This window comes from Notamacropus eugenii, chromosome 2 (genome assembly GCF_028372415.1).
Source record: "Notamacropus eugenii isolate mMacEug1 chromosome 2, mMacEug1.pri_v2, whole genome shotgun sequence".
NCBI classification, from domain to species: Eukaryota; Metazoa; Chordata; class Mammalia; order Diprotodontia; family Macropodidae; genus Notamacropus; species Notamacropus eugenii.
This window is the reverse complement of record NC_092873.1, coordinates 128,013,585-128,026,051: the sequence shown is the minus strand read 5'-3', so window position 1 is coordinate 128,026,051 and position 12,467 is coordinate 128,013,585.

The window sequence follows — 12,467 nt, the reverse complement described above, 5'->3', positions numbered from 1 at the left end:
TGTCGCAGATCATGGGGACTGTTCCACTCCAAACTCTTCCTGCTTCTGCCTGACGACAGGCTCCAGAAGCTCCTGCCTACAGCTTCTGTTTCTAGGAAAACAAAACTTAATAATATTTATACACATTACCAGTGCCATCATCTCTATTCACTCATAAAGACCAACAGACAGGGCTTCTGCCTGAGAAATTAACACAGACCAACAGACAGGACTTCTGACATCGCAAACATTCTTTCTGTTAGGCCTCCCCACAAGCAAGTTCCCCTAGCCTGCTCATGCTAGCTTCTCTTTGTCAGCTCTTTTTCTCTCTCTACTCTCTGCCTCCAAGCAATACAAAATAATACATGTATATTTGTGTGTGTATGTGTGTATACACATATGTACACACACATATATATGTGCATATCTATACTGTTTCCAATCACAGATTGGATTTGATTGAATCAAAGAAAAGACTTGATGCAATCAAAGACAAGAGTCAATCAAAAGCATTTGATTAGCTAAATCTCAGTCCAGAAAATCAGCAAAAAATCCTACTTTGCTTGCTGTTACAGGATCACAGTTGTATTCGACTACAAATGTGGATAAGGAATGGGAACATTATTTATTCCTACTGCACAAAAGAATTGCTTAAAACAAAGAAAGAAACAAACAAACAACTCATGAGAACTCATGGTAAAGTCTTCAAACATGAGACTAATTCATGAATCTTAAAGCCTTTCCAAGGAAGCCAACACTTAACACTGTTAAACAACCACATCATGCCATATCATATCATATCATATCATATCATGTATCATGACATATTATGTCACATCATACTATATCATATTTCCTCAACTCTGTATTTTCCAAAGAACTTCTATAAGCTCTATTTCCTAGAAAGTCATCTAATTGGAGGTATTCCTATTCTAGGAGGACATAGCTGGAGAAATCACTTTCTGTTTTCAATTGAGATAGTTGGGCATTTACAAACTTCCAAAGCAGGCATTTCTTAAAAGCTCATCTTTCATGATTGCTGTATGATCACATATGCCTTGGGAAAGAAACTTAAATCATTCAGACAGGAAGTCCAGTCACTGGCTCAATCCCCTAGGCAGTAAATGTAGAGGTACTTGATCTTATATGCAAGTAGCTGCCACAGCTGCCAAGTTGAGAAAGGAAGAGCTCTTCTCCTGTCTCACAAACAGAACAAAACAAAACAAAGCAAAAACCAGAGAAAGACTCAGAGTTCCTACAGAATTAACAACTGAAAAGACCATTCCAGAACCTAGAGTTATATGTCCTTACACATATGTCACATACACTACACATACACTTATATGTCCTTACCCATGAGGCAGTTCAGTTCCACAGTTGTGGCATTCTCTATATTACAGATAAACTCAATTAATCTTGTCATCTATTAATTTTTTTTCTGAATTATTCAGACATGCAAGTTTCTTTGAAGTACAAAGAGAAATCAAACTTAAGGGTTTGATTTGGGATATTAATGAGACTGGATAAAGCAACTGATATTTTGGACACCTTAATAGAGGTGAATAATTATTCCATAGAACTTACTCAATTAACTTTTCAATGTAATCCAGCCTCAAAGCAAAGATTTGGGATTTTTAAAAAAATTTCCCACTTGCTCCCTTCAATGTATACATAAATGGAATGTGTTGCATTTAAATTGAGTTACCCCTCATGTTGCTAGGCTACTTCCCCAATTGCCTAGGTAATATTTGTTTAAGGATGAAAAATCAATGTTTTTCTGGGGATCTCTAAATTCCCTCCCAGGGCTAGATATAATTATCCTATTATCTGGCTTTGAAATATGATGAATATTTCACATGACTTGGGATGTCATTTTGTTTCTCTGTGTTTCAGATTCCTCATATGTAAAAGAGGGACAATAATCTTCCATGCCCATCAATATAGGGTAGTTATGATGCCAAATGAAATAATTTATATGAAAGTATTCTGAAACACTAAACCATTATTTAACTACAAAATGTTATATATCTCAGAAAATAGAATATGAAAGGAATTATTTTTAATTTTTTATTATTTTTGTTCAGCATTTTATTGTTTCTCAATTACACGTAAAAAAAATTGAACGTTGATTTTTAAAACTTTAAGTTCCGAATTCTCTTCCTTCTTCCCTCCTCAACCGCCCTCATTGAGAAGGAATTATGTTTTGCATATATAGTCATGCAAAACATAATCATAATAGTCATGTTGTGAAATAAAATAGACGAAAAAATTGAGAAAAATAAATTTTAAAAATACTATACTTCAATCTGTGTTCAGACACCATCAGTTCTTTCATTGACAATGGATAACCTTTTTTATCATAAGTCCTTCAATGTTCTCTCAGATCATTGTATTGCTGAGAATAGCTAAGTCATTCACAGCTGATCATGCTACACTGTTGCTGTTTCTTTGTACACATTATTTTTCACTTTGCCTCAGCCCATGCAAGTCTTTTTAGGTTTTTCTGAGAGCATCCTGCTCATCATTTCTAAAAATACAACAGTATTCCATCATAATCATATACAATTTGTTCAGCCATTTGTCAATTGATGGATTTCCCCTCAACTTCTCATTCTTTACCCCCAGAAAAGAGCTGCTATAAGTATTTTTATACATATAGGCCCTCTAAAAGGAAAATATTATAGGACAGCACCATAAACATCCAAGAGTCAAATATAGTACCATCCCAATAATGCCTTTTAAAAGCAAATTTATCCAAAATTTTAGTATTGTTTTCTATAGGTGGGGAAAACAGGACTGTTTAGGAAAAACTTCTGGGTAACCCAATATGCCTTCAGACTCTTAACTAATTGAATTAAAGGAATAAATACATCACAAAGATAAACCTGGGTTAATACTAGATATTATTTCGCATATTTCCTTGGAGGTCTGTGGTAAATGTCTTTTATTGCTATGTGGCATAATGTGAAACATTCAAGTTAGTATTCTGAAGTGCAATATTATGATAAGGACCTTTGGAATAGTATGAGATTCCATCCTAAGTCAGACAATTGTTTATGACCATTTTATCTTCCTTAAAAAAACCTCTCCAAAAGAACTTGACATCCATAGTCCAGAATGGAAGAATGTAACACTGTAGAGTCAACTTTCCATCCTAAGATAAATGTGGAAGGGTATGGTCTGCTTCTCTAAAAGAACTGTAGTGCTCAGTAGTTGTTTCTGAGCTGCAAACTTTCTAAAAAAAAAAGGAAGTTTTACAAACTATGGTATATGGTATGTGAAAGTTATCAGTAGTCTTTTGTTTTGTTTTGTTTTTTTAAAAATAGAAATGTATGCAGTTTTTTTAGGTCTTTTTTAGCCCATTTCATGGACCTAAAGGGTTTTCATTACTTTAGGAATAAAATAAATGTTATATGCAGCTTGTTTTGTTCACTAAGTAATAATATTTAGTAAGTTTTTAAAGTATCATTAATTTAGAAAGGGCAAAGTGACTGCCCCTTTGATTTTATTGGTACAGGAAACTCCCAATTGAGAAAATTGGCTCTACCAACACTGGTGAACATTTTCTCTTAACTATTTCTTAAATTTCTGTTTCTTTTGCTTCTAATTTATAAGAATTAAGTAAACACTTGATAGCAGAATATTATTCATAGTAATTACAAGAATATCAGCTAGCATTAATATAGTGCTTCAAGGCTTTCAAAGTTTCTTACATATGCTATTGTATTTGATCCTCTCAACATTATTATTCTCATATAACAGATAAAAAAAACTGCATCTGAGGAAAATTCTCTTCCCCTTTGCCCCTTAAAAGAGATTGAGAGGTATCTAAGCTCTCTGACAAAGGCTTTAGCTACCATCAGTGGTATTCCCCCAAGTGAGACTCCTATAACACAGTACTAGTTAGTGACTAGTGTTTAGATTTGCTTTTACCATGAAATACTTAGTTGAAAGTATATAATCACAAGGATACAAACTTACTTCCCCAACATATGGGAGGCATAATCACCTTCCTACCTACTTGCTCACCCACATACCTTATATCAACTCAGACTCTGGGTCAGGATGGGGATTAGGTTTATATCTTTGTTCAATTCCTAAAGAGCACTTAATTCCATTTCTAAATGTAAAACTTCACTGGACTCAAGTCCCAGATAGTCTGCTTTCTGTGGGCAAGATTTCCCTAACTGGGTAGCTGTCTGCATCCTACTAGGAATTCTGGTTCCAAGATTGGCATAGCTCCAACCCCTGGTCTACTGGGGATCACCATATGGCAGTGAAAGACTGAGAAAGGCAAACAGCACAGAACAGAGATCCCTGGCCCATTTATTGGAGCCAAGGTAAAAGTGGGAGAGGAGTAAAAAGGATTCCTTCCCCTCCCATCTGTTCAGTTCATAGCACTAGTGCAGTGGTGGGTGAACTGTGATCTTTATTCTCTGTGTAAAGTAGGAAAGAACATGAGCCAGAAAGAGTGGCCAGAGAAATAGCAGAGAGTGATCTTATTTCCTCGATTCTTAAAAAAGCAATCTTCTCTAGCTCGGCAGCCAATCAAAGAAGGGTTCTTTCAATCATGTATTAGGAGTTGTAGAGCCTTCATATTAGGGAATCCGAACCCACATTAAATTCTCCTTAGAGTGCTTCCGTAGTAGGTGATTTGGGCATGCCCAGACTACCCTGGGTCATATTTGTAATCAGTCTCATTTTATGAAATGCCACTTCCTGATTTCTGCTTCTTATTAGGTGATATCTTTGGCATAATGTGAGAGGATCACAGGCTTAGAGTCAGAAAGAAACTTAGAGGACAACAAGTGCAAACCTCTCATTTTATTTCTGAAACTGAAGCACAAAGAGATTGAGTGACTTATCCAGGGTCACCTTGTTATCAAGCTAAGTTTAATGCTAAGATTCTCTGAATATAAATCTAACATCCTTTATAGTAATAAAATTCTTAAACTTGCAATTTTACTTAGATAAAAATAATCTTCCCTAATTTCGTTTTTCTCTTGATTGTTAGTCTTTCCAAATACAGATCATTTATTAAAATGAACTTCAAATGATGGAGGAATCCAAAACAGGTGTGAAGCAAGGGGCTTTGTACAGAGGCCTTGCCAATGTCTTGAGTGAGTGATATAATCCTAGACACAGTTTCTGTCCCAATACCTCATGCCATTCTGTATTTTCCACCTTTAGAAGTTCTTTACAATTATGAAATCCTAAGTATGTAGCTCAGTTTGCTATCCCAACAAATTCAGTAACAGTGCTCTCATCACTTATTCCTGCCTTTGATTCTTGGACCAGAGAAATTTGCCACAGCATGGGCTGGCTAACAATGGTAGGCTTGCTGTTTCTTCATAAAGCCTTTTTACTTTTTTTCCTGTACTTGTAAATGGCAATATATTTAGACTCTCAAAAGTATCTAGGCTATTGTAAGGGACATTTGACAAAAGTGTGCTAACTGAATTGTAGGGTGTTGTACATTTTTTTATGTTCAAATTTTCCTATCAAATATTTCAAAGAAAATATTTTGAGGGGATAATGGCCAAGTAGCAAGAAATAAACAATTTATGAAGTTATTAAAGAAACATGCAAACACTTATATGTGTGTTATATACACATACACACATATACTTACATATGTCTCCATTTCTCTCTGTATATATATATATATATATATATATATATATATCATATGCATATAAAACCAACATATTACACATATTACTAAACCTGTGCTTTAATCAGGGTAGGGAGCTCCTGCTAAGCAATATCACTCATCTGTTCTGATTGACACTGAGAAGAAGTTCAGTTACATAACCATTATGTTTTAGAAGCAGGACCTGAACCCAGTGTTACCTAAATCCAAAGCCTGTCCTCTAACCTCATAATTCTGTATTTCTTTACATAATTCCATATCTAACCACATTATAAAATACCCTATCAAATATATATGTATATATGTGTGTGTATACATACATACATATGCATATGTACATGTATGAATCTATATTCATACATACAGATAGATAGACAGACAGACAGACAGACAGACAGACAGACAGACAGATAGATAGATAGATAGATAGATAGATAGATAGATAGATAGATAGATAGATAGTTAGATAGATAGATAGATAGATATAGACAGACAGACAGATAGATCACAATTACACTTTGGGATTAGCCCTGCCTCTGTCTATTTCTATCCATGGTTCTCTCTCTGTGTTAAGGAATATTGCTTGAAAAATAAATTTTAAGAAAACAGCAGTTTTTTTTCCATTAAAAAATTCCCTCACATCACTGCTTGACTTTAAAAGACTCAGCAGGTAAAGTACTATAAGTCGCCATGCTTCCATGTAGCCACAGTTTGGTTTTGCCTTGTCTTTCCAGAATGGGTGATGCTATCAGAGGCTTATCTTCAACTTCCCCCAGCTGAAGCTCCTTCAGAGGCAAAACAAAAATATGCTGATATATACTCATTGTGCTAAGAATGTCAATTTTTTTACAAATACTTTGTCCAAGTTCACATCAATTTGGACATCTTGTTGCACTGAATTCTATTCTGATCTCAGTTTACATCTCCACTGGATCACTCCGAAGCCTAAGTAGTGACATACTTTTTTTCTTTCTTAGACATACTGTTTCTTGTCTCTCTTTTTGATTGGCATTAAGTACTGTAGACATTTAAACTGTAGTTGAGTTACTCTATCAAACCTACACTACATCAATGAGATTATTGTCTGTACATCGGAAGACACATTATTCAGGTCCTGGAAAGTCCTTCCTTTCCTGAATCCTTTCATTTATAGAGCCAAATGTAAATACATAATTATTATTAGATACTCTCTAAAGGTCATAGGGGGTACTTATGTAGGGAAACCTTGAGAACTTCACTTGGTCTCTACTTGAAAACAGAAGGAACTGAGGTATAAAGAGAGTGCCTAAAGAACAATAAAACCCTAGCAATACCTGTTAGCATTTTCATAGGAAAAATTAAATAAAAAACACAAAAGCTTGAGAATATGAGAAACTGAAAGAATGGATGCCTACTAGTACTTGGAAATTGCCAACAGACCAAGGATTTCCTGATAAGAGGAAATGACAGGCTATTTAATAGTTAGCACTATATAAACAATGCCATTGGAAATGTTTTTTACCCAACATCTTTTAGCTCTCTCTACAATGTGAATCACCCTAATAAGGGAAAGGGCATGTCAACCCATCCCAAAATGACAGAAGTAATTTATATTTATTAAAAGGTATATTTATTAAAAGTTTCAAAGAGAGAATAAGTATGCTCAAAGTTCTCAAAGCTAGTTATAACCTCTTTCCTTATAATTTCAGTGTTCTCTTTTTATTCAGTGACTTGTAAAAACAATTCTTAACATTTGTTTTTCAAACTTTGACTTCCAAATTCTCTCCCTTCCTTCTTCCCCACACCACTCATTGAGAAGGCAAGCAATTTGACATAGCTTATACATGTGTAGTCATGCAAAACATTTCCATAATAGTCATATTGTGAAAGAAAACTGTATCAGTAAACTCCCCAGCATGCACAAGGGAACGTGCTATCACAGGTTCTTAGATCTGCATTCATAAAAGAAAAGGCAACTTTTGAAGGATTAACAATCTCTTTAATCAAGCACATGAATCATTCCTTTAACCAAGCACATACATGTATCATTCACTTATTTCACAGGAGTCAGCACCCTGAACTTCAAAGAAAATACAGAGAAATCAAAAACTCAACAGACATGACTTTCTCTGTCTGATCTTAATTCAACAGACAGATCAAACTGACTGACTGTAGTAATCAGAGATGGAAGCACCAACATCTTGGTTCTCAAAGCTGGGGGGTAGGGGTCCTTAGCGACTTTCCGGAGTCCTTGTCTGGCCAAATGAATACTTCTACTCAGTAAGCCCCAAAATAAAACTGCATCTCAGTCTTGATACATTTTTTTTTAGAGGCAGAGGGCATCACATGCCTTGAGAATCAGTGCCTCATCAATAAAAGACATGCATCTTCCTACAAATCTTCCCTGGCCCAACAATGGGTGTGAAAGATCCTCCTCTCTCACACTGAGGCATTATTTTTCCTGATTATACTAAAATAAAAACAGCAAAGGATCCTATTTTACTTGATATTACAAAAACATAGTCAAAATGAAAACTCAAGAAAAATAAAGGATATAAAAATGTATGCTTCCATCTGCATTCAGATACCTTCATACTCTTTTTATCTGAGGATAGAAAGCATTTTTCATCACAAGTCCTCCAGAGTTGTCTTGGATTCTTATTTTGCTAAGAATAGCTAAGTTATTCACAGCTGGTCATGATATAGTATTTCTGTTAGTTTGTACACAGTACATTTCACTTTGCATCAGCTTATATAAGTCTTTCCAGGTTCTAGTAAGAAGTTTTGAGCCAACAATAGACTATGAACTAAAAAGTCATTGGTTTTAACGGTGGGTAGAATGACTTACAAAATAATATACTGAAATAGTGGTACATTAATTAACTTACTAGACGTATGGTAACTTTTCACTAAATCAGTCAATAACCAAAGACACATTAGATTTATTTTTCTAAATATCTACAAGTTTTAAGGCACGGTAATCAAATCTCAACTCAAATCATGTAAGGAATATTTGAAGAAACTTGGGATGATTACAAATGAAGACAGAATAATTAAGGCAATTATAATAATTGCCCTCAGGGATTTGAAGACCAGTCACCTGGAAGCAGAATTAGCTTTGTTCACAAAGACCTGCCACCAAATTCTTCCACTGCAATTCCTATTCCAATTCTATTGCAATTCTATAAAGTTCATTTTCCTGTCTTAGTAAATAAGGGACACTGTATGCAACTTAAACTAATTTGATGTCCAATGGTCTTAAAATTAATGTTTCATGTTCCTCTTCCTGAATGTCAGATATCTTGATGATGTGTAGATGTAGGAAGTGTAAGATATTTGCCTGGGTCCTGAGTAACCATTATCGTTCTCTAAGTTGTTGATTTAAAAATGAATCATAAATGTAAGCTTATTCTCTTATAATTCAGCTCCCTCTCACAAAAATGAAATGCTTAAAAATTTGATTAAATTTCAGCAGATGTTGCTTTTTTTATTTTTTGTAACAAGGTTTTACTATACTATTCTAAGAGTCATGAATCATTCATTTGGAATTTTACTCTAGATGTAGTCATTAAACTTTTGAAAATGTTTATTAAAATCTAACAGAAGCAATTTAAATTCACAATACTTTTCAGTTATAGCAAGAGCAGGGAAATAAACTGTTTTAATAAATTTAAATAACATTTAATTTAAATTGAGATTTAAATTAAAAAAACCGGGGGGGCGGAGCCAAGATGGCGGAGTGAAAGCTACGACTCACCTAAGCTCCTGGAGAAACTCCTCTGGATATATCTGGGGGGAGAGTCTGACCAGGCTTTGGAGGTGTAGAATCCAGTGGGAGATGGACTTTGACAGATTCGGAGCCCAGGCTGGACTGGGGGGTCCACGGGAGGGATCTGTTCCGCGGGGGTAAGACCCCGGCGCACAGCGCAGCACGGTCGGCGCGGCAGGGCGGAGGCGACCCGAGGGGCCCGAGAGTGGCGGGCGAGACCAGCAGAGCAGGAGATAAGCCAGGCCGAGCCAACGATATCAGCGCAACAGCCTTTGAAATCTTCAGCCTAAAGACGGGACTTCAGTGGGTCACTACTTGAACATCCAGAAGCTGGGATGCCGGAGTGATCAGTAAGTGCTCTCCCCTCCCCCCCGATGACCGTGAGGGAACCATAAAATTCTTCCCCAGATTGATCCTGGATCAGTGGGAGCAGCAGAAGGGGGCAGGTGGTCTCATAACACCAGAGGCTGGAGAGGTGGCAAAGGGGGATTCTTCCTACCGTGGTGGAGGCTATCTGGAGGGACAGACGACCCAGGGCAGAGAAAAATTCGCACTGAGACCCAAGCAAGCCTCAGAGCCAGGAGACGAGCCCCAGGAGGGGCGGGAACACGCATTAGCCTCTAGGCGTGCCCCAGCCCTCCAGGGGAAAAGGGAAGACAATAGGGAAGCTGGGATCACCATCCCCCGGACCTTGCCTTTGCCTCAGGCCAGCTGAGGAGATATCCTGAGACCAGACCACACCTCCCACACACCTATCAAGCTAAACCCAGGGTTGATCTGGGAAACAACAACAACAAAAAAAAGCCTGCTTTTAGCCTAGACAAACATCAACTCAACTTAAAAGATCTGTATCTTCTGACTGAAAGAACCAAAAGCTCCAACACTCAGCCAACATCATGAATCGGAAAAAGCAGACGAAAAGTGAAAAAACCATAGAATCTTTCTATGGGGATAAGGACCAAAACACAAACACCAAAGAGGTCAGAGCTGAGACTGTACTTCCATCTGAAACCTCAGATGGGACTATGAATTTCTCGCAAGCACAACTAGATTACCTGGAATGTCTGAAGAAGGATATAAAAGAAAAACTGGCCAATGATTTTAAAACCATAAAAAAAGAATTCACTGATGAGAACATCAATCTGAAAAAAAAAATTGAAGAAATGGAAAAGGAAGTTCAAAAATTAACTGGAGAGAATAATTCCCTAAAAGGAAGAGTTAATCAAACGGAAAAGGAAACTCAAAACCTAATAGGGAAAATTGATCAGATGGAAAAGGAAACCCAAAACCTAACTGGGAAAATTGGTCGAATGGAAAAAGAAGTACAAAAATTAAATGGAGAAAATAGCTCCTTAAAGGGAAAAATTGGCCAGATGGAAAAGGAGATGCGAAAGCTAACTGAAGAAAACAATACGATCAAGATTAGAATTGGGCAAGTAGAAACTAATGACTCAATGAGGCAACAAGAATCAGTCAAACAAAATCTAAAGAATGAAAAGATAGAAGAAAATCTAAAATATTTAATTGGAAAAACAACTGACCTGGAAAATAGATCCAGGAGAGAAAATCTAAGAATTATTGGCCTGCCAGAAACCCATGATGAAGAAAAGAGTCTGGACAATATCTTCCAGGAAATCATCAAGGAAAACTGCCCAGAAGTACTAGACTCAGAGGGCAAAATAGTCATCGAAAGAATCCACCGTTCCCCACCGGAAAGGGATCCCAAACTCAAAACCCCAAGAAATATAGTTGCCAAATTCCAGAGCTATCAAGTGAAGGAGAAAATACTACAAGCAGCCAGAAAGAAACAATTCAAATATCAAGGACACACAGTCAGGATCACACAGGACCTTGCAGCTTCTACATTAAAAGATCGAAAGAATTGGAACCCAATATTCCGTAAGGCAAAGGAGTTGGGACTCCAACCGAGGATCAACTACCCAGCAAAGTTCAGCATAACATTTCAGGCAAGGAGAAAGTCATTCAACGAAATAAGGGATTTCCAGAGCTTCCTGACCAAAACACCAGAACTCAATAGAAAATTTGATCTTCAAATGCAGGTCTCCAGAGAATCATAAAAAGGTAAACAGAGGGGAAAAAACAAAAACAAAAACTTGCAACTCAATTAGGGCAATCTGTTTACCTCCCTGTAAGGGAAGATGATACCTGTTAATCTTGAGAACTGTGCAGCTATTATGATAAAAGGGATATATGTAGAGGGAACGGGCATAAAGTAAATGATGTCATGGCAAAAATATGATTTAAGTATGAGAAGGGAATGTAATAGGAGGTGTGGAAAGGGGGAAGCAGAAAATGGCAAATTATATCACAGGAAGAAGTACAAAACCATAGTAGAGGGAAGGAGGGGAGGGAGATGAGCATTGTTTGAGAGGTACTCTCATCTGATTTGTTCAAAGGAGGGAACAATAACCTTAAGCAGATAATCCTAACTAGCTCTATAGGTAGTAGGAGGGGAAGGGGGAAGAAAGGGGAGGGTGGCTAAAAGGGAGGAAAGAAGCAATAAGAGTAAAGGGGAGTAAAAGGGAGGGGGGCTAAAAGAAGGAGGGGAAGACTGCAGGAGGAGGGGGAGAAAAGTGAATACTATTGAGGAGGGGAAGGGAGACGGGAGAGTTAAAAGCACAAATGGTGGGAAAGAGGGTGGAGGGAAATACACAGATTGTAATCATAACTGTGAATGTGAATGGGATGAACTCTCCCATAAAACGGAGACGGATAGCAGAATGGATTAAAAGCCATAATCCAACAATATGCTGCTTACAAGAAACACATTTGAAACGGGGGGATACACATAGGATAAAGGTCAAAGGATGGAGCAGAATATATTATGCTTCAGCTCATGTAAGAAAGGCAGGAGTAGCAATCCTAATCTCAGACAAAGCAAAAGCAGAAATAGAACTAATCAAAAGGGATAAGGATGGAAACTATATCCTACTAAAAGGCACCATAGACAATGAAGCAATATCATTACTAAACATGTATGCTCCAAGTGGTATAGCATCCAGATTCTTAGAGGAGAGGTTGGGGGAGTTGAAGGAAGAAATTGATAGCAAAACTATACTAGTGGGG